Source organism: Neomonachus schauinslandi, chromosome 13 (assembly GCF_002201575.2).
Source record: "Neomonachus schauinslandi chromosome 13, ASM220157v2, whole genome shotgun sequence".
NCBI classification, from domain to species: Eukaryota; Metazoa; Chordata; class Mammalia; order Carnivora; family Phocidae; genus Neomonachus; species Neomonachus schauinslandi.
Window position 1 is genome coordinate 4,745,532 of NC_058415.1, and position 24,200 is coordinate 4,769,731.

General features: G+C 41.9%; 1 pseudogene; it reads left to right on the top strand.

The window, feature by feature from the left end:
* Positions 1-323: 323 nt before the first annotated feature.
* LOC110584420 overlaps positions 324-24,200 on the top strand; it is a 51,129-nt pseudogene continuing 27,252 nt past the window's right edge.

A 24,200-nucleotide genomic window follows, 5' to 3' on the forward strand; every position in this document is an offset into this window, starting at 1 on the left:
CATTCGTAATTCAAAGGCTGTGTCGAACAGTCTGGTATCACTATGTCATCTCCTGAGTGCCCTCCTGCTTTCTCCCACCTACCACCCAGGGAAGGATGAGCTCCTTCCCCCCAGGCTGGACCATAACACATGGCGCCCGTCCAGTCTGCACGGCCGAGCTGTCAGGGTACTGCTGCTTGGGCAGGAGGTGGCCTCGGAACCCCCAGAGAGCATCAGTTGGCCTGCAGCCAGTGCCTCCTTTGGGCTGTTGGAGGGCCAGCAACTAGGCTTTCCTGGTCTGGCAAGATCTCCAGGAGGGAAACCCTGGGAGTGTTCACATCACTATGAGCAAAGAGAGAACTCCCTCCTCCTGCAGGATGAAAGGTTAGAGGCCCCTGCGGAATGCCTCAGGAAGGTACATGGGCCCACGGCTGTAGTTCTTTCCCTGTTAATTCACCAACTATAACCTAAGCACACTTTCTTTCATATCTAATTAATAGTGTCTGTACTCAGCTGAGAATCAGGGCTTCTGTTTTAAAATGTGTATTTCTCTTTTTAAGATACATTTTTATTTGCTTCTCTTACAAATTGCAACAGGAAATGGTGCTCGGAAATGCGGGTCACCCTAAGTTTAAAATACATCATGAAATTAACGAATTTGGAAATTAATCGAATTTATAATTCCTAAACATTCTTCAGTTCACTTTCCTGAGTCATCAGGTCTAAGGTTTTGAATGAGGATTAAAATTAATTACAATTTCTGTAAGCTAACTGTTTCTTGGGCTGTATTTAGCAATACACGGTGGAAGGTGTGTGCCCAAGAGCTGCAACAATTCGAGCAAAAGAAGTATGTTGCTTTATATAACAAAGTACAACATAAATATGTGAGCACGGTGGTTCTTGTGATGAGTGGATAAATGCAGGAAATAAATAAATATGCAGATGCCATGATTTACTGCCACAGGATACAAAAAAAAAAAAAAAGAAGGTGTGTGCCCAAAATGTTCAGGCATCAGAAGATCAGAAGATATACATATATATGTCTATATCTTGGATGCTTCTAATAACAATGCCCATCATATGTGCATTAATACCCCATTTCATGGTTTCAGTTCAGAGATGTTTTGTACTATATCTAGGCTCTAACTCCTTGGAGCTAGACCCAACGGGTGCTCAGGACCACGTGGCCTAATGCCTTACAATTTTCGCTGCTCTGTTTCTTCCCTGCACAGATCTTGGTTTGTGTCTGAATTGTCTAACGTCTTTTAATTGTGATTTGTTCATGGGCACTTATTTCCTTTTATTTCCCATAAGAATTTGGTCATATGTTGCGCCTGGTTTGCTTCTCTGATTATTAACGCACAGGAAAGAAGTATTTTTTTCTCCTAAAAGCCTTTCATATCATGTATCCCATGTTAAGTATATTTGAGATGCAGCCTTGTTTTAACAAGTTCCAATATAGTTACATGTAATATAAAAGCATCGTCGTTGAGCCCAACGAAGTCTCTCTAGATCAGATTTGAAGAAATAAATTCTCCAAGCACATCAAGTTCAGTGATATGAGAATCTGTGACATTTCCTCTATGGTAAGGATACAAAATGCTCTTGTTCTCATTAGCAATAAAAATATTCAAAATTGCGTAGCTGGTTTCTATAGGGCACATTTTCTCCAAGGGCCTCGAGGAAGGCGCCAGTTTTCCCGGTGGGTGTTGGCTGGGGTCCAGAAGAAGCAGGGATCTGTGGGGATTGCCAGCTTCCCGGAAATCACGGGGCGTGGGAGATGCTGAGAGCAGGCTGCACTCTGCCTGTGTCTGCTCCACTCCAGCCCCAGCGCTGGAATGACCTGGGGCATCAGAGGCAGATGATTACTCACTGACAGTATTTTAGACTTACCTGTAAGTGACTAGTTAGGCTGCCACTCTTCTTTGGTCCTTGGTCTCCTTCTTTGCTGAAGTCAGATTTTGTTTTGCACCAGCGAGCATCCTGGAGGAATTTCAGAAAAGGGTGTGTGTGGCAAACCTTCTCTCTGCATGTGCAAACGAGTCTTTCGTTTCTTTCACACCCGGGTTGTCAAGTGCCAGCCTCACTACTTGCTGTGGGGTGACGGGGCGACCCTTCTGGGAAGAGAGGCCTAATGCTGTGACATTATTCAGTGGTGTGCACTGTACATACTGCTCGGCGGCCGCCTGGTCCACAGATGGACGGACTGTAGAATTTCAATGCCTACGCCAATATTTAAGTTAATCTCTAAGAATAAAATGTCTGGGATTGCGCCCTTTCTTAATCAGGTCTGTAAAACTCTTTGCCTTGAAAGAAGGAATGGTTTCTCCAACCAGATGCACGATCTGAGTCCAGGAAGTAGGCTGCTCCGGCCCAGTGTGTCTTAAGTTGATGCGGCCACTGCACTTCCTAGGAGCCTTGTCAAAACCCAGGGCTCTACGTTTGCATTGGTAGCATCACTAGGTTTTTACTGTTTTTCGCTGGTAGTAAAAAAAATTCTTTAGGACTCCTTCAGTAGTCTTATGTTATGATTCACTGTCATGTGTCTTGGCTTCTACCCTTATTTATGTTGATTTTCTTTTTCCACGTTAGCATTTCGTATCTTTTACTTCCTACATTCTAGCATCAGGGATGAAAAGGATACTCAGGGCTTGACCTTAGAAATAACCAAAGAAGTGGAGTCTTGAAGAAATTCCCACTTGGTTACAGGAGCAAGGGTGGGTGTCATTCACAGACCAGCAAGGCTCACGGGGTGGAAAAGACAAAAGCTGGAAACCATGATGATGAAGTTGCTGAACTATAAAATATATATAGGTCTCAACACACAAAAAGCCTTTTCCTAAGAAATCTGCCCGGCTCTTTGCCAGCAGTGGTGGGGGGTGGAGGTGGGGGGCAGCTATCACGGTGTAAGTATAAAAATGAGACTGTTCACATGACCCGTTAATACTATGTCCAAACTTAATAAAAAGCAATGGATTTTAACAAGCAATTTTCCTGTTCACTATTCAAGAAAAGTAAAAGTCCTGAGCACCTCCTAAATTTTTCTGGATGTGATTTAAAACATCGTAAATAGAAGACAAATGAAAACCTACTTAACTGATTTTGTAGAAGATGCCAGGGCGATGGAGCGATTTGATACACTGGGCGTGTCGGCCATGCTTCAGCTGGAGTCGGCTCTGGACAGAGAGCGAGCTTTCGGACAGGTGCTCCCAGAGGCTGCTCCCCGCACTGCAGACTGGTGAGCCCGACTGCGCCATTCTCAGAACGACACAGAGTCTGGTTGCAAAGTATTTATGGTGCGGTGACATGTTCAGTCTCTTCCTATGACATGAAGTTCAGTTTTCAAAAAAAAAAAAAAAGGTTTCTTCTATGAAATGAAAAGTTATGAAACATTTGAAAACAATTAGGTACTTTTAACATATGTACTTTCAACAGGCATTCACTGAATCCGGCATGTCCATAAAATGCTATCAATGCTTCTGAAAACTGATACATTTGTGAATGAGGTTTCTGTTGTTTTTTCCTTCTTATTTGTAAAAGTTCCTGATTCACAAGCACCCAAATCCTCTTGTAAGCAATACCCTGTATATGTAGAAGAACACCTGTTAATGAAAATAGATTGAGGGAAACTAAAAATTGTTGCCTATTTCCCATAGATCTTTAATTTCTGAAGGGTCCACTGATGTTGGTTTCCACGTATTTTTAATTATAGCTTATAATTTATCTTGTGTACTGCAATATGTGTATGTTTTAAAAGGTGCCTCTCCCCATTCTGGTTAGTGGAGAATTTTGTTCCCTTCTGCTGGTTACTAGAGAATTTTGTTCTCTTCTTAACACAAACATAGGGCAAATAAAACCCCAACAAGGTGAATGACAATACAATAATTATACAAATAGACAATAATCGTGGCTAATGATACATCAGTGTAGTTGAGATGGTGTTAACAGTGCCGAGTAAAAGGAAAAAAAAATCCCAAATTCAACCCAGTGTAAAAATACAAATATGACATCTGTTTCCTACATAAACATGCTCTAAAAGAATCACTGAATGAGATGGGAAGAAAGACAAGCCTCTGAGGGCCACTTTTGTGCCTAAACCCTCATGCACTTGACTGTAGTCCTCAATGTCTGGATCAACTTCAGTGCAAGAAGGTGAATTACTGAAAGCCACAAGCTTCCTATGTTACAAATGATTCAGTTATAAGAAGACCAGTATCCTTTATTTAAAGGTGAAAAGGAAAAGACATTTCTCAGTATGAGAATGAGACAGTGTACAGAACTATCAATAACATGTTATTGGTATTTATTTATTTATTTCAGAATAAATGTGGTATTTCAACTTATGCCCAAGGCATCTCAATTCATACCTTTGCTCAAAAGCAGGCATGTGAATCAGATGGAAAATAGTGTGTGTATATATATATATATATATATTCATTTTTTGTTCCATTATATATATATACATTCATTATTCATTATTTACTCCATTATTTTAGTTCCCTATTAAACAGCCCTGATGCAATTGTCAAATCTCTTTTATTTGTAATGTTTTTAAACACAAAATTGGACTGACTGAGGATTCTTACTGAATTATCCCCACACTCCAGTTATATAGGAGCCAATTATAGGTCAGTCTCTAGCACTTAGCGCTTAATGACATCTTCCCTTCTTTCTGCCTCTTTTAGTAAAATGAAAGCCAAAGAGAAGTACCAATCCGATGGGTGGTTAGAAATTGAACACCTGAATGAGGGTGAGGAGCTCAGATCTAAAAGGGTATGGGGCTAGTCGTTGCCTAGGTCAGGACCTATTGCCCTCCACTCCCATGGGTCCCTGTGGCCACGTGAGAGCCAGCTCACTGCTCAGGTGGGAGAACAGCAGCCTGAGATTCCAGGTTAGTGTGTGTGTGTGTGTGTGTGTGTGTCTACTCTTGATAAAATATTGAGAGAGCCATTTTGTTTGGTTCAATTTAATACAATTTAGAGATTTTTCTATCATGGTAAAAGCTTTAAATGGAACTACATTTTTCCAGTACCATGAAATAGTTCATAAAAATGTTTTTGTCATCGATAGAACATTTTTATTTTGCACCAGTCACTTCCCACAACCTGAGGCGAGGCCACTCTGGCCATCTGCCGGTCCGCTATGGGTCAGGCTGGGTAGGGCTGGGGCAACACGTGTCTGCGTGTTCCAAGCTGTAAGAGGTCGTGTGGGGAGACAATGTGCAGCTGGGGAGACACCACGGAGACTCACTCAGACTTGCATCGGGATGCTAGTGACTATCCTCCACTTTTTGGTTCTTGGAGTACCTGCTTTAGGGCATTTTCAGCAATTTATTAACCCTCCCTTTTTTTCCCCATTAAGATTTCCTGGACATTTTCCCATGAATCAGGAAGCTACGAATTGTCACACTCTTTAATACATGAATTCGTTAAATTTTCTTCCACTATGACAGTATTACTGATATGAGAATTTAATAAAAATAAGCAGTGAATGTTACCTTTAAATGAAGGGCTATTCCGTGTTCTGAACAGAGGCCATTTCTTATACAAATCAGTTAGAGGACCTTCCATGTGCCTGAGCTCTCCTTTCTGTTTACTGCATGGTTCTGTGGCTCACTAGCCTGGACCACGGGGGGCTTGCACCAGCTGACGAATATTCTGGAGGGCAGGGAGCAGGCTAATAAGGAACCTGAGATAGGCAAACTCTGGAAAGCAGTGACTGTTCAATAAATATCTGTGGCTTGGCTTTTTTGCGGACAGTAGATGAAACAGTTAAAGAGAACTCGAGGGCCCTTGTGAGGATGAGAACCAGGATAGGTTCTAATTCAAGAGCGATGTAAGTAGGCACTAAACATGGGATAAGAGATGCGGAGCTTTCGGGTGGTGGTGGCCCAGGGGCGGCTGCTCCAGCAAAGTCAAGGCCATGGTCTTGCCCTCTGCAGATCTCCACTGGATGGGGTATGTTGGGTGCCAAAACATCGATTGGTGGGAGTCCTGATGGGCTTGACATTTTTAAGAAGGAACCTAAACAAGAAAGGCCGTATATTATCATCATGCTTTATGAAGTTAACATTTTAACCTCGAGTTTTATTTTTACCATTATTTTGTCTCTGAATGCTGCAGAGCAATAAAATCTTTGTTCAGTGTTCTGTGACATTTCTGAAAACACTTCCTTATTTGACTATTAAGCGATCATGTTAAGGATTTATAGCTGAAAAACTTCTAGCAATGTCACTTGCTAAAGGTATGCTTCTTAGAGTCTCAATCTGTGCTTTTCCATCTCTGATATTTAAATGGAATTATAATCATACTTCAAGACTTCATTTTGAATACAGTATATTTAAAATTAGTACAATTGGTAGATGATAAAGTATGGAATTTCTTTAAAATACCTTTGAGGAGGGGCGCCTGGCTGGCTCAGTCGGTAGACTATGTGACTCTTGATCTCAGGGTTGTGAGTTCAAGCCCCACGTTGGGTATGGAGCCTACTTAAAAAAAAAGAAGAAAAAAAAACTCTGAGGGAAAAAACCTCATAGTTGGATAGTGTATTCTGTCTAAATAAATATCTTGATACTTTGATAGAAGTTTTAAGTATAACTAATATTTGTTCTAGACCTGCATATGTTCTTACTACAGACAATGTAGGTTAAGAAGCACACACTACGTACGGGGCAGCGGGGGGGTGATGTGAAATGGATTCCTGGGGGGGGGGAGCTGGTACAGAAAAAGCAGCCATCATTCGCATGACCATGTCTCTGAAATCCCCTCGGGTCTTCCCAAAATGTGTTAAGTTTTATTTAAATGTAATACTTTTACGTTTAAAAGAAAAAGAAAGCAAAAAGATGTGACACACAGGAATTATATTCGTGAAAACTTAATTTATTTCTGTACTTTCCTTATAATTTTACCATGAATTTGCTAAAAATTGTTTCATTTGAGATGCAGAGTTCTAAGATATAGTAAATTTGTTTAATTTATATGAATAAATAGAAACATTTTGATTTAAATATGTATACATGAGAAATCAGATCATCTCTGAAGAATATAGGCTGAGAACAATTTTAAATAGATTAAGACCAAAAAAGCATGAACATTAGTTTTAGTTTTCTAGCTTAAAACATGTTTGCCCTTGTCTCCCAGGGACAGTGCAAGAAGACCCGGGGTCACCCTCCGTGGCTCTCCGTGACGTGGTCCCTGGTGCTACGGCTCGGTGTGAGGTAAGAGCGAAGCTCCTGGACGATGTTTTGCAGGCTCCTCAGAAATTATTGATGTTCTCAAAATCGTACCTTCCTCTTGCACTAAAACCGTTGTGACACCCTTCCAGGTGAGAGGCCCAAAGGCTTGACGCAAGCACACGGGAAAGACACGGGTGTGGTGGGAAATTAGGCTGCAAGTTTATGTAAGATGTGAAGTCATTTTAGTCATTCGATTAAAATAACGGACAAAACATTTTACATGGTGAACTATGACACACACACAGAGAAGTGCATTAAACAGCTGTGTGACCCGCACTCAGGTGCACACGGAAGCTTGGCTGACACTCCAGGGATGCTCGCTGCTGGGTAGCAAGCTCTCCCTCTCTGCGGGGGCTGCTGCTCAGGGTACTGGCCTCCTCACCTTTTGTTATGTGTTCACACTCCCAGAGGATTCTACTTTAAAATGCATGGAGTGGAAGCACGCTGTATACAAGTGTTGCATTTGTGAGTGTCATTCACGTGGGGCATAGTATGTTCAGCTGTCTCTGTGTAGTGGTCCCTTATATGAACATGGTGGGGTTTGCTTCCCCGTTCTCCTGTTGAGAAACTCTGGATATGTGTCTGGCTCCAGTCAGGAAAACAAGAGCTGTACCAGTTATTTTATTTTATTTTATTTTATTTTAAGATTTATTTATTTGAGAGAGAGAGAGAGAGCACACGTGCACAGGTAGTGGGGAGGGGCAGAGGCAGAGAGAGAGAGAGAAGCTTAAGCAGACTCCACGCCCAGTGCGGAGCCCAACTCAGGGCTCAATCTCATGACCCTGAGATCATGACCTGAGCCAAAATCAAGAGTTGGATGTTTAACCCACTGAGCCAGCCAGGCGCCCCATGTATCAGTTATTTTAATAGAGACATTTTATTTTATTAAATTTATTTTAAACAGCTTTATTTAGGTGCAATTGATAGACAATCGATGTACATAGTTAATGTATACAATTTGACACACACAACTGTGAAACCACAATCAAGTTAACAGACGTACCCATTACCTCCAGAAGCTTCCTTATGCCTCTTTTTCATTGTTGTGGTAAGAACAGTGAACACGAGATAAACCCTCTTCACAATTTTTAGGTGCACAATACAATATTGTTAAGTATAGGTTCAGTGTTGTGCAGCAAATCTCTAGACCTTATTCATCTTGCATAACTGAAACTTTATGCCATTGACCGACATCTCCCCATTCCCCCTGGTGACCACATTCTACTCTCTGCTTCTGAGTGTGACTATTTTAGATGCCTCATGTAAGTGGAATCATTCTGTGATGGGCTTATTATATTTTGCATGTCCTCCGCATTCGGCCATGTAGTAAAGACATTTTAAAACAGGCATCAGGGGCAACTGGGTGGCTCAGTCGGTTGAGTATCTGCCTTCAGCTCAGGTCGTGATCCCAGGGTCCTGGGATCGAGCCCCGGGTCGGGCTCCCTGCTCCGCGGGGAGTCTGCTTCTCCCCCCGCTCTCCCCCTGCTCATGCTCTCTCTCCCTCTTTCTCTCTACCTCAAATAAATAAAATCTTACAAACAAACAAACAAAAAATAAATAAAACAGGCATCAGAGGACTAACAAGGCAAAAAGCAAACACCGAGGCAGCAACCGCAAGAAGCAGCTACCACCTCTGGGGCTTGCGAGACAAACGGATGGGGCTGGGGTTTCAGAGCCCGGAAGCCTGGAAGACAGGCAGGTTCACAGGGTGTGGAAGGGAACTGCAGACTGGGCCAATGACCTCTGGCAGGCAGGGCTCTGCAGATGATTATAGAATTGTCGTGCCCTGGGCAAGAGGAGACACCCAAAATCAGAGATTGTCGACGCTAATTCCTGAGAACCACTCTGGTCCCCCCACCAGGGTCCACCAGTCAGCACGGAGCTGTGGCACACTCAGCGGCAAATGACATTTTGGCCTGGGACGGTCTCTCAGTGGGCCCAGTGGTCCATGCCTCTAACCTGGGGTGAGTTCCATAGTCATTGAGTATATGATGGGAATAAACATACTCAAAAACTGGTATGACCCATGCATGAACTCCATGGCCTGGGGCCATTCCTTGTAGGATAGTCTCGTAGGCAGGACTCTAAGTGATCCCTAAGTTCCATGCCACCTGCTGTACAAATGCTCTAAGATCCCCTCCCGAGTCTGGGCAGGATGAGTGACAACAAGATAGACTATTGACTCCCACGGTTAAGGTACGAATCAGCTTCAATGAGAAGGGAGATTACCCTTGTTGGACCTGACCTAATCATAATATAATTACTCTTTACAAGAAGTTTGTGTCTGAGGGACGTTCTCCCATTGACCGTGAAGATGCAGCCCCTATGAGTTTGATAGCTGCAAGGAAAGGAATTCTGCTAACAACCATGAGAGCTACGAAGAGGACCCCAAGCCTCAGATGAGACCCCAGCCCTTTCCAACACCTTGATTTCGGCCTTAGGAGACCTTCAGGGGACTAGGAGCTACACCCAGACTCCTGACGCACACAACTGTGAGATGATGGACCGGTGGAGGGTGGCGACTTAGGGTAATTTGTGAGTCAGCAAGAGGAAGCTAAGACAAATAGTAACGCAAAACAATGCCATGTCCAGGGCCAGCTGCAGAGCGCAGTGCGAAGCCCTGAAAAACGCTGGGCTACTTGTCTTTATCGGTCCTCTTCCGCTGCCTGTTTGTTCTGTGCAGAAGCACATAGATCTTTGGAGAATGCAATAGTTCATTGAAACTTAACCACATGGTGACCCCAACTGCAACTCCTATTCCCTATCTGCTATCTTTCCTGGAGAAAAAGACCTCTCACACCTGCTTTATAGTTATCTATCTTACAAATGCTTTTTTTTCCCCTTTTATACCAATTTCTAACTTCAATTTTGTACGCATATTAATGATCTCTATAACTGCTTTTTGGCTGATAGTAATTATAAGTCATTAGTTTCCATACATAAATCTATTTCAGAGATGTTAAAATGTTAAAAACAAAAAAAGGTGCGTCTTATAGTTTGTAAAATATGGCCAATGACAGACCTCGAAAATAACTGCAGGGAAAAGGCAATAAAATGTGTCATGCCATATTCAGAAAATAATCAAACAGATCTTCTGGAAATGAAAATTATATGGACATAATTGGCAGGAAAAATGAACAGAACACAAGGGAGAATTAGTGAATTGTAAGACAAATAAGAATGGGACAGAGAGAGAAAATTCTAGAAAATACAGCAGAGAGGATAAACATAGCCCAAGTGAAGTGAGAAGTCTAACCAGCATTTGGTCCAAGCTCTGAAGGGTGAGTGGAGAGAACAGAGCAATAGTTGAAAATATAACAGTGAGACTTTTTCAGACTCAGGAGTAGATCCATAGACTCAAGAAGCTTAGCAAATCCCAGGTGTGATCAGTGAGAATAGATTCACATCCAGACACATAGTGAAGCTGCAGACCTACATCTTATGTCATCCAGAGTAAAAAAAGATAGATTGCCTAAACATGAGAGCAGATGGAATGATATGTGACTTCTTAACAGTATCACCAGAAGCTTGAAGAAGAAAGACATATTCATGTGCTGTAAGGACATCACTGTCGACCTAGAAATACATGCACAGCAGAAGTATCTTTCAAGAATGAGGGTGAATTTCTTTCATTTACAGATGAATGAGAACTAAGAGAAGAGAATCTGTCAGCAAAACAATCTCACTGAAGGAAATTCTCAAGAAGGTACTCTAGGCAGAAGAAACGGGTCTCAAAGGATAGGTCTAACATAAGAGAATAGAGAACAAAGAAAGTGGTAAACATATAAGCTAATGTAAACTAACACTGACTGAATAAAACAGTGGACACAATGTCTAGAGAACTGAAAAACAAAACAAGATGGACTTAAACTGGAGACAATAACATTTGATTCAGGAGAGAGGTAAGCAAATCTACAATAGTCTAAGATCCGGGTATTGCCCAGGAAGGAGGGGAAAGATTTGATCACATTCAGGTTTGTGGAGTTAGCTGGGCACGCTTTAATTTCCAGGGAAACTACAAATAGAATAGAAACATTAGGAAGACGTTCAAAGGCAGAAACAGCAATCACAAAGTCAGCTAATCTAACAAGACAAGAAAGGAGAGGCAAAGAAATAGTGAGCAGATGGGACAAATGGTGAGCACAAACCAAGATGGTGGAAAGAAATCTCAGTAACCGCTAACCAAACTGATTACAAGAAACGAAAACACTCCAGGGACAAAATAAATACTGTCAGAATAGATAAAATAAAATCTAACAGACACTACATACTGTTCATGAGGGAAACCTCTAAACTTAGACTACAGAAAGCTTTAATGTCAGTTAGACATTAACTGAAGGGAGGCTGAGATCACTAAATAAATAATCAGATAAAACCTAACACACAAAATGTTATTGGCAGTAAAGAAAGTCATGTAATAATATAATGAAAGGCTACTTTTACATAGAAGTCATAGTAGTTTTAAATATATATGGACCAAATAGTGCACCTTAAATATTTGTATTATGGGACAGAAGTACAAGGAGAAATAGACAAATCCTCAATGATAGGGAATTATTCAGTAATTTATAGGAAATATTTGAATAAAATGATAACAAAATTGATCTAATGGACAAATACAGAACAGGACACACAACAAATGCTGAAAGCACTTTCTTCTTAAAATCACAGAAACTTTTTTTTTAAAAAAATGAGCAGACGGACCACAAACTAAGTCTCAACAAACATCAATAGGTTGGACTCATGGAGAGTATGTTGTCTGACCATGAAAGAACAAAGTTAGAAGTATTTTAAATATATATGTTGAATTCCTATATGTAAATTAAGAAATACATTTTTAAATAAATCATGAGTCAAAGGAGAAATTCTAATGGAAATTAGGGAATAGTTTGGACTGACTAATAACAAAAACACTACACATCAGTATTTGTGGAATGCAGTGAAAGCAGTAATTAAAACTTATGTACATAAAATATAAAAGAAGAAAGCCTGAAAGATTAATGAGTTAAGCATCCATTTTTAGAAGTTATAGTAAAATAGCAATTTAAACTTGAAGGGGGTAGAAGGCAAAAAAATAATAACCAAGAAGCAAAAATTCATGATATAGAAACAGTAATAAAATAGAAAGGAACAGTAAAGCCAGTAGTTTCAACTTTGATAAAAACCAGTAAAAGTGACAAAAGTATGTGATGGCTCATTGAGAAACAAAAAGGGGAAGAAAAGGCACATAAGGCCAATATAAAAAAAATGGTAAAAAGGACATCATATCTGAGGCAGATAGTTAAAGATAACGTAATACATAATAACTTTGGACCATTTCAAAATATGAAAAAAATTTCATATCAATATGCAAGGAAAATTTCAACAAATTATTAGAAAATATCAATTATTCAAATCAACTCAAGAAAAAAATGTGAAAAACCTGAATATTCCTATAATTATTAAAAAAATTGAATCTGTTGTTAAATATCTTCCCCCAATAAAACTCTAGGCCCAGATAGCTTCTATCAAACATTCAAGAAGAAATAATTCCAATCTTACTGAAATCTTCCAGAGGATAGAAAAGGAAGAACTACTCCTGTGATGGTTAATTTTCTGTGGCAACTTTACAGGACCACAGGGTGCCCAGACATTTAGTCAAAACATTCTGTCTGTGAGGGTATTTTTGGATGAGATAACATTTGAATAAACTGAGTAGAGCAGATTGCCCTCCCCAATGTGGGTGGGCCTTATCCAATCAGTTGAAGGCCTGAAAAGATCACATACGCTGACCCTCTTATGAATAAGAGGGAACTCCTTCTGCTTGACCGAATGGGCTGGACATTGTCTTTTCTTGGATTTGAATAGAAACATTGTCTTTTCTTTAGTCTTAAGCCTGCTGGCTTTTGGACTGGGACTTCTATCATTACAGCTCTCTTAGGCTTCCAGCTTGCTGACTGCAGACCTTGGGACTTTGCAGTCTCCATATCATGTGAGCTAATTCCTTTTAATAAACCTTTATATGTCTACAAAGTTAAAGTAACATATATAAAAATATAAAGATATATAAACAAATAAGTAAATATATATATTTATTTATTACAAGGAATTGGCTCACATGATTACGGTAAAGAACCAACAAGAGATAGATGGATCTAGATAGATGTACTTCTCCTGATGGATCTGTTCCTCTGGAAAGTTCTGACCAAGAAGGATTTTGGTGCCCAGAAGTAAAGTGCTGCTCCAATAAATACCTAAAAATGCAGAAGTGGTTTTGGAACTGGGTGATGGGCGAGGCTGGGAACGGCTTGAAGCACAGCTAGAAAAAGCCCAGATTACCATGAAGGGGCTGTGGGTAGATTACAGGCGTTCTGGATGATTCTGGTGGGAGCCGGGAGGGAAAAGTAGGGAGCTGGGGAGAAGGCCTCCATCTTCTTAGAGAACACACAAATAATCACGACAGAGTGCTGGTGGAATATAGATAGACAGTTCTCAGATGGAAATGAGGAAGAGCTTACTGGAAAGCCAAGGGCAGGCAAAGTTTGTTGTAAAGGGGCAAAGAACTTGGCTGAACTGTGTTCTAGGGTTTTGTGGAGGGTAGAACTTGCCCTATTTAGTAGAGGAGATTTCTGGGCCAAGTACTGAAGGTCTGGCTTGGGTCCTTGTTACTGCAAGAGGAGAGAAATGAGTTGAAAGAAGTAATCGTCAAGCAGGGATGAGCCAGAGGGGAGAATACCGTGTGGAGGGGCAGAGACTTAAAGGGAGGAAGAAGCCCAGGAAGATGGAAACAGATGTTGGAGCTATGCTGCGGGGAGCTCAGGCTGCCTGGGGCCACGGTAGCTGGGGTGGCAAGGAAGGATCCTTCTCAGAAAGCCTCTGAGGGAGCCAGGCCCTGCCTGTGCACTTCTAGCCTCTAGAACCTCTATCTTCATCAGCAGGTTGCTTCCACTTTCCTTGTAGGCTTGTCCGAGCCTCTGCTACACACTGCAGACATGCTGAGTCTTCAACAGTGAAGGACAGTGTCAAGGCCTTGTGGAAACAAAGACTGTATCAGCCGAGAGATAGATGACTCAGGAGAGCAGCTTGCTCTCTGCCCAGGATCCAGCGAAATGAGAATTAATTAAGAAGAAGTGAATGAAGTGCTGAAGGAAATCTAGTTATGGTCACTTCTTATGGAAAGTAGGATGGTGTCGTTGCTACATGTTCATTGTTCTGTTTTGATGAGTAGATAAAAAAGCCTTTTCTTCTTGATCCATTTCTAACTCTGGATTTAATAGACTATGCTTTTGCAAACTGAAATAAAACATTTTTTAAATTAAAAAAAAGGAATCAGAAATTAGAAGTTTAGAAAATTCTCAAGCCTGTCCATATCGCAAAAAAGGAGAAAGCTTTTCCTGAGAACACCAAGGGCATGGCTGAATCACCATTTGATAAAGACATCATGGCTGTGACTCACAAATTTAAGCAGCCCTGTCAGCAGAGGCCAGGAACAGAGATGGCATTAAACCAGCAGAGACCCTGACAGTTTGAAGGGAAGGGGACAGACAAGGCTGACGGAATGAAGGACTGGATTTTACAGGGCTGGACCACAGAGCTACTAGGCTGTGAACGTGCACTATTCCCCGTATGGACTGGGGCGCCTGGGTGGCTCAGTTGGTTAAGCGTCTGCCTTCGGCTCAGGTCATGATCTCCAGGTCCTGGGATCGAGCCCCACATCGGGCCCCCTGCTCAGTGGGGAGTCTGCTTCTCCCTCTTCTCCCTCTCCTCCCCAGCTCAAGCTCTCTGTTGCTATCTCTGTCTCTCAAATAAATTTAAAAAACCAAACAACCAACCAAACAGAGCCCATAAAGGCTCTCACCACAAGCTCAGGGGGCAAAACTATGTCTGTCCTTGGTTTCAGAGGGCAGAATAGCTGCAGAGTACCACGTGGGCCACGGGAGGGGATAGTCACCTCAGTGGGCCTGGATGGGAGGACATGGAGCCAAACAGGATTATTCTCCAGCCTTAAGATCTACTGGAATTTGCCTCTTTGGACTTGCCTGGGACCTGCCACTCCTCACTTCTTTCCTGTTTCTCCCCTTTTGGAGTTGCAAGGTCTCTCTCCCCTGGGCCTGTATTTTAGAAGCACATAACTGGTGTAGTTTCACAGATTGACAGCTGGAGAGGAATTTGCCTTGGGACGAATCTACTTCTAGTCCCTCCCAGACCTGATTTCCGTGATACCGAGACAGGACCTTGGGCTTCTGACTTAGAGGTGGTGCTGGAATGAGTAAAGGCTTTTGGGGATGTTGGGGTGAAATGCAAGAATTCTGTATGTGAGAAGGACATGAATTTGGGGGGACAGGGACTGTAACTATAAAATGAATTGTGTCTCCCCGCCCATTCTTATGTTGAAACCCTGATCCTCAATGTGACTGCATTTGGAGACAGGGTTTTTTATAAGATTATTAAGGTTAAATGAGATAATAAGGTTGGGGGCTCTACTCTGATGGGATTGGAGGGCTTCTCTCCCTCCTTCCCTCCCCTCTGCCTACCCGTGCCCCCCAAGTGAGAATGCAGCCATCTGCAAACCAGGAAGAGGCTCTCACCAGAACCCCACTGTGTTGGCACCTGGTCTTGAGCAATAAATTCCTGCTGCAGAAGCCCCCCACTCTACGGTACTTTGTTTTGGCAGCCTTAGTTAACTAAAACACTCCCCGGATCATTTTGAGTGGCTAATGTAACTTGATAAGGACACTATTAGAAGGAAGGATTACAGTCTAATCTTACTATGGATAAAAAGAATTCTTTTTTAAAAAAATTAGTATTTTATTGGTTTTATATCTGCTGTGAAAAATACAAGTTTTTGTCTTAACTGAGAACATAGCCTTAAGTTTTAGCCACAGATTTAAAAGACTGTTGAGGGTAAGCCTATAATAATGATGCTCCTATGGTTATTAAAGAAAACTGTATACAACCCAGAATTTTGGCTGAGTACACAGAAACATCTTTGAGCTGTAGTTCTGAATTCTAACAAGGACATGCATGGTTTCACTCATGCTGATAGAAATGGTATTCCTTGAAGCAATTCAAAGATAATATACATTCTTTTCAATATATTTCATTGTTATTGCCCAAAGGTGGAACATCTTTGTGAAACACCAAATCTGACCTTTTGAATGATCTTAGCTGTACAATGGGAATTCCCATGAAATGCTGCACACATGAAGAATTATTTTTAAAAAATTGCTGAACTGAATCCAGTTATATAAAAAAAATAACATAGCCTGACTGATTTGGTACTATCCTAGGAAGGCAAAGTTTGATACTAGAAAATGCATCAGCATAACATATTATTAACAGATTAAAAAAATTAAACTGTATAATTTCAATAAAATCATAAAACATCTGATAAAATTCAGTATCTTTTAAACAAAACCCCTCAACACAAGCTGGAAACAAAAGAACCTTCTTTATCTCATAGAAGGTATCAGCAACAGCCACACAATTTTTTTTTTCAAAGATTTTATTTATTTGACAGAGAGAGCACAAGCAGGGGGAGCAGGCAGTGGGAGAGGGAGAAGCAGGCTCCTTGCTGAGCAAGGAGCCAGACGTGGGATCCCAGGACCCTGGGATCATGACCTGAGGCGAAGGCAGATGCTTAATCGACTGAGCCACCCGGGTGCGCCCAGCCACACAGTTTTTAGCAGTATTTTTAATGGTGAAGTATTGAAACATTTCAATTTTTACATTTAGGAACAAGATAAAGATGCCTGCTATGACTATTTCTATTCAATATAATATGGAGGGCCTTTTCAACATATTATTAGAATTAATAAAAAAAAGTGTAGCAAGATGGTTGATTTGCTAATATATATACATATACAGAAATATTTACAGAAATCAATATACAAAAATCAATATATGAAATAAATTGTATGTATAGAATATATTGTATATACAGAATATATTGAGACTACCATGTTGATATACAGAAATCAAATGGATTTCTATACGCAGCTGAGAAATATTATGTAATTACCTTTTTTTAAAAACAGACATCATTAACAATAGCATAAGAAATCGAGTTTTTAGAAATAAATATAATAGTAGCTAAAAGACCTCTGGGAAGAAATATTATAAAATTGTAAAGAGGGACATTTGAAAAGGCCTAAATAAAACAGAGAGTAACACTATATTCCTAGACTGGAAGACTTGATAGTATAAAGATCTCAATTCCCCCTTAACTGATCATATATCAATTCAACCAACATTCTATCAAGATTGAAGATTCAATAGACTATATCAAGATTCAATATAATCATGATAAAAATCCCAATTTTTTCTCCATGGAACTTGAAATGTATATGGAAATGCAAAAGAGCAAGAAAGTAAGAATGTTTTTGAAGATGAAATTGGATAAGCTTGCTCTACAAAATGTCAAGACATTAAAGAACTACAGTAATTAGGGGCGCCTGGGTGGCTCAGTGGGTTAAGCGTCTGCCTTCGGCTCAGGTCATGATCTTGGGGTCCTGGGATCGAGTCCCGCATCGGGCTCCCTGCTCAGCGGGGAGTCTGCTTCTCCTCTCCCTCTGCCCCTTCCCACAGCTCCTTCTCTCTCTCTCTCTCTCAAATAAGATCTTAAAAAAAGAACCACATTAATTAAAACAGTATGGTATTGGCAAACGTATAGACACATAGACCAATGGAATAGAACAATATCCAGAAAAAAAGGTATCTGTGGATACTTATTATAAAGCTAGGACTGCAGAGCAGTGGGGCAAAGACTATGAAACCACAAGCCTCAGAGTGGAGAAAGATACTTGCACCATAACAACGAGCAAAGGCTTATATTCAGAGTATATGAAGAACCCTCTATCAGTAAGAGAAAGTCAGCTCAGCAGGAAAGGGGCAAGAAGCTTCACAGGCAATTCATAAAAGAGGAAATCCAAATAGACAATAAAAATATTAAAAGTTCTAGACCGCCTAAGACAGCACGACACAGTGACTGCAGAGGCATAGCAAGCACTGGGGTATTTGGCGTAGTGAGGACGGCATGTGCTGTACTATACGCTGGAGCGATCTTGCACATCTATGCCAGGAAATACATCTACGAATGTTCTTAACAGCTGAAACCCAAATGTTCATCAACTGGGGAGTGAATAAAGGGATTGCAGTGTATTCATATAATGAAATACCGCATAGCAATCAAGATGAATAAGCCACAGCGATACACAACCCCATGGATGAATCTCATCAACACAATGTTGAGGGACGGGGTCCCTGGGGGATGGGCATTAAGGAGGGCACATGATGGAAAGAGCGCTGGGTGTTATATACAACTGATGAATCACTGGACTCTACCTCGGAAACTAATAATACACTATGTGTTAATTAATTGAATTTAAATTAAATTTTATTAAAAAAAAAACAACCCACAGCGTTGAGTGAAAAAAACCAGGCACGCAGGAGAACACACAGAGAACAAAATGGAACTCTAGCTGTGTCTGGGTCAGCCTATGAGCAGGGATGCTCTCTGCTAGGCTGGCTGGGGGCACTCAGCTGGGCCTCTATCACTAGCAGAGCGCCCCGCAGACACTTCCCACAGCCAGTGCTGTGGTTGGACGGGCCTTGTGGTTCTTATTATGATTGCAAGGCTCATTTCAACAACAACCTTCAGGGAACTCTGAGGAGCTGAGATTTATCACGGACAGTCCTGGAGAATACACAGCATGCCCAGGGCCACGTTTTATTGGCAAATTTAAAGCATAAGCCTAGGAATTAGGGTGTGGGAAGGGGGAAGCGGGGCCACTCAAGTGGTCAGGTGTCTAGGTTACCCAGGGCTTTCTGAGCGAGAAACCCTAACCCTAACCGGTGGGGACAGCCTAATTCCTTCTCTGGCTGTTTGGCTGGCAGCTGTGTGATGCATCTGGAAGCATGTTTATTCAGGATGGATGTCTTTTGAAATGGATGCCTCCGCAATCAAAAGCTGAATGTCAAGCATTTAAATTACCATCAGACGTTTCATGGCAGTTGCGTACACCCGTAGTAGTGTTTAGGGATGCATACTTAATGGGGTAAACTCCTAAACAAATGCGAAGAGGTGACTGTTGTACCCAACATGGTTTCCTTTAGGGAGGAAGGAGGCTGTGACTGGGACACAGGAGGGGCTCCTGGGTGCCAACGGTGTCCCAGTTTTGGATGTAGGTGGTACATTCCAGGTTGTGCGCATTACAGCATTACAATAATCACCGTTACATGGCGTAGGCCCTTTCCCCTGTATTTGCTACATCTCACGCTGAAAAACAGTTCACTGAACAAAGAGGGAGAGGACCAATGTCAACGGAATAGCTGGTGAGGTAGAGGAGCGGGAGCCCCTGCGGCTGTGATCAGAGGTCGGGAGGGTGAAGTGAAGGGAGCACAGCGAGTGAGGTGGGAGGACCTGAGTTTCCCGTGTGTGCCGGGCACTGTGATGACCGCTGAAGGAGTGCGAGGCACCGGGCCCTACCAGGGAACACGTCTATCAGCAGTAAGTGGCAGGCAGGCTTGCCGGGGTTTGAGTTCCAACTTTAGCATCAGGCTTAAGGACTTTGTTGGGAACCTTGCTGATTTCTTAAATATTAGCCACAGAGAACATGGAATTAATGAACAGGAATCAATCCAAAAGCGGACTTTTAAACTCTCCACACCAGAAAAGCACCAATCAAATATCACGTGAACAGTGTGTCCTATTTCACAAAAAGGGTCACATGAATTAACGATCAAAGGTGCTGTCTCCAACTTGAGAGGAAAAAAAACAAAAACAGGGCATTTGGAGATTTAAGCCATGTATTGGATGCTGCCTTGAACTGATAACAAGTCCAGGAAGTAATTTACTAAGCAGAGATTTTTACTTTGCACATCAACAATTATTTCTGCTTCTAATTATCTGGCTTGAGTCTCTGAAGAGTTTGTTCTGTTGGCCCAAGAACGTGCTCAGACAAAGCCTTAGGTTTTGTTTTGTTTTTTTTTTTCCATCAGTGAAGGCTCCAAGACTAAGGGCTGCTCAGGCCGTGTAAGCCTTTCTATAATGTCTCCCAGCTCCCCCAGAACCCCTAAATCCCCAGTTAGGATGCCATCACCACCACAACCACCACGAGCATAATTTTATATGGATTATTAAACAATAGAAATTCAACCGAGTAAATTTAAAGATCTAATTGGCTTCATTCAACAATTTACGAATCGGGCTGCATCTCATCTAACAAACAGAAGGGAGCTCTGATGAGTAATACAAACGGAAGGCTTTCACAGGCAGAAACAGGTGGGAAAAGGATGTTATTAGCAAAGGAAAGAAAGGATGGTCTCAGGGAGGTCACCCTCCCTTAGGAGGAAGGGCATCAACAGTGTGGTGAGGAAATTCCAGACTGATTGGCTCACAGTTCCAGTGCTGGGAGAGGCTGAAACAGCACTTAGATTAGGTGTGAAGTCTTGGTGGGGCTTAACGTAAGTGACTCCCATTTTGAGTATATTGTTTCTTTTTAACAACAGTAAATATTAAGTGTACGAAAATAGCAAAACACACTGTTTTTCTTCTCTAGTATCATACAAAACACTGTGTGCATGCAACCCCAAGAAGGCTCCCCCTTGTCTTTGCACTGATCCCCTCCTATACAGAAATCCTGGAGCTGCCTCTGCATTTTAAGATATTTTATAACTTTGGAAATCACTATGTATTATGTATTATATGTATTATGTATGTATTACATGTATGTATTATGTATTATATGATCTTCCAAACTCAATTTTAAAAATTTCTTAACATGAACAGTGTTGGCCTTGAGTGCCCGCGTTTCTGTGTTGCTAAATAAGCAGGGATTTGTATTTCACTTAATGCCTGACGCAGTGTAGGGGAGGAACAATTCTCCCCTCCTCTCTCGGGGTCTCTGGCTGGGCCTGAGAATTAAACTAACATAAGAGATTAACAAAACAAAAACATACAAGTTTTAACTGAATGTTCACTTGTATGCGAGAGTCTCCACGAGACAAGAAGTGACCAGAGCAGGAAGCTCTTACACCTTTTAGACAAAGAAGAGACTTGACACGATAAAGGGGTTGGGGCTACGGGCGGTGAGTGCTGAAGAGGTAACTAGGAAGATGTGGGCTAGTTAAGACGAGGTTTGTTTATACAGCCTTCCTGGCTCCAAATATCCCATCTCTGGTGATAAGAATGTCTTCCCTCCTCCTGGTACAGGGAGGGCACCTTTCACAGGGGAGATTGATCACCTGTTTTCAGGAAGACAAAGGAGGGTCAGAGTGTCCTTCTTGCACTGGACTGTTTCTCAAGTAACTTTAATTCAAAATAATCAATATACCAAATTGGCATACCTTCGTTAAGTACTCCCACAGACAGATTTCTCTTTAGTTTCTAGTTCATTTCTCTACTACCCACTCTGGATGGAATCCACTCTTCTTTTGACATCTTAGCACTTTCCTTCCTCCCTCCCTCCCTCCCTGCCTCCCTCCCTTCATAGGTTTTACTTATTTATCTGAGAGATAGCAAGAACAAGCATGAGCAGGGAGGGGCTGAGGCAGAGGGAGAGGCAAACTCCCGGCGGAGCAGGGAGCCAGATGCGGGGCTTGATCCCAGGAGCCCGGGATCATGACCCGAGCGCCCCCCGGCCAGTGCCAGCACGTGGCAGTGGAACAGAAGGACGTGGTGGAGCAGGCTGCTCACTAGGGCAGCACCGCGGCGGCAGCCTCGTACGTTGAAATACGTCTAACAAAAATACTAAAATTATAGTTTGTTACTGAGAAATACTGTAATGTTCATGACTGACATTAAGAACTGTGAATTCTAAACAATGAGCTCCGGATTTTTTTTTTTTTTTCTAGACAGATCCAGTTGAGAACATATTTGAACAGAACCTCAAGATCAAGTTTTACATCAATTCTGGGTCCACATCTCCGTCCTCTCACGGTGGAGACGAAGCTGACCCAGTTAAGGTGCCTCCCTGGGGTAGCTTTGCTCCCAAACTCTCCACGTGCAACAAAACAAAGGGGGAACGAACCCCAGTCAGAAAGAGAGCGGCATTTCTCTCCTAGTCAAATAACACTGCGTGGCTGGCACGGTCCCTTAGAGGGTATTAAGGTTAACTGGTACACTGGGAGACTTGAAACTCAGATGAGAACACCATTCCCAAAAGTCAGCAACAAATGACAAAGCTTCTACTGGGTCTTGAAGAACAGGCTTCATGACTGTGTCCACTCTGAACTTTACAGGAGTCAGGATAGAGCAGGGACATAGTATATTGTAACACCAAGTCTGGGGTTATGTATAATTAGTAAGCTATAAAAATACATTTGTGACGATGCTTATTAAGGTTTGAGATAGTTTCTTATCTTCTGTACAATGGTACGTAAAACAATGCTTCATTGGCCCTTCCTTCATGTTACTCAGAGACTGTGAGTCGCTGCAAAAGAAAATATTTCCTCCAGAAGTCGAGGGGTTTGGTGTCTCTCAGCTCACATGCTCCCTGTTCAGAAATGCCGCTCCCCTTCTGCTCTGCATCTCCTTCACCCCGATTAATCCATTAATCCGGGCAGGGATTCCTTCCTGCCCGCCTTTGGAATCTGGGGGCTGGGCCACAAGTTGTGAGGAGGGGTGTATAGTTTAGTGGGAAAGCTTCGGTGTGCCTTGTAGCCAGGCCAGACGTTATTTCCGTCATAGAGGAATAATCTATCATGAATCCATACACCTATTGATATACCTACTACTCACAAATTTAGCAAAACAGGGCTAAATTTTTGTTGTACACAATTTTTGTGTTAGATAAGAGAAATTAGATGAACTGGAAAGCACTGGACGCGTGAACTGCACTCTCCTCCCTCCTGGGAGGTTAGCGGACATCACCAGCAGATGTGTGCATTCTTCCTGCCACCTTCTTGTACACGTGCACATGTCCTTCAAGTGTGGGGACTGCTTCGCTGGCTTAAAACAGTCACACAAAGAGTCTCCCTATTATTGCACAACTAGCCATGCTGAGACACTTCATTCATTCTGACTGCTGAGTGGTATTCCAGTGTATCAATACACTTAGACTTACAGGACAATGCTCCTTTTGATGCACATTTGGGTTGATTCCATTTCTCACTACCGCAATTTCTCCATTGTAACGAGCCTGTTGGTACCTGCTGCTTCTATGGTAGCCCCCTCCCCCCAATCCGTGATTTCAGTCATCTGCAATCAACCAGGGTCCAGAAGCAGATGACCCTCCTCCTGACACCTGCTCAGAAGGTCAACAGTCCCCTAACACCAGGTCCCAGTGTCCACAGCATTCACCTCGCTTCATCTCATCACGGGGGCATTTTATCATCTTGCATCATCACAAGAAGAAGGGTGAGGACAGGACAAGATGTTTTGGGGCGGGGAGAGAGAGAGAGAGTTCGACCACATTCACATAACTTTTATTACAGTATATTGTTAAAATTGTTCAATTTTGTTATTAGTTATTGTTGTAATCTCTTACTGTTCCTAATTTATAAAGTAAACTTTTTCATAGGTATGTATGAATAGGAAAAATATAGTTTATATATATAGGATTTGTTACTATCTGTGGTTTCAGGCATTCACTGGGGGTCTGTATACATATGGGAGAGTTTGTTATTTTCACATATATGCGTATTTTCAATGTAGAATTTTGGCAACAGTGCTTTAATTTTGGGGGAATAGTTATAGATTTTATGGGAACTTTGCAGGTACATATGAATTTATTTTTCCTAGGCTACTGAAGGCTGCCATCTGATTTTCTATCACCTCAAATATGTCAGCGTGTATTTCTTACAATTAAGAATATTCTCCTACACATACCATAGAGACTCTTAATCATAGGAAACAAACTGAGGGTTGCTGGAGGGGAAGGGGTGAGGGGATGGGGTGACTGGGGGATGGGCATTAAGGCGGGCACGGGATGGAATGAGCACTGGGTGTTATATAAGATTGACGAATCACTGAACTCTACCTCTGAAAATAATAATACACTATATGTTG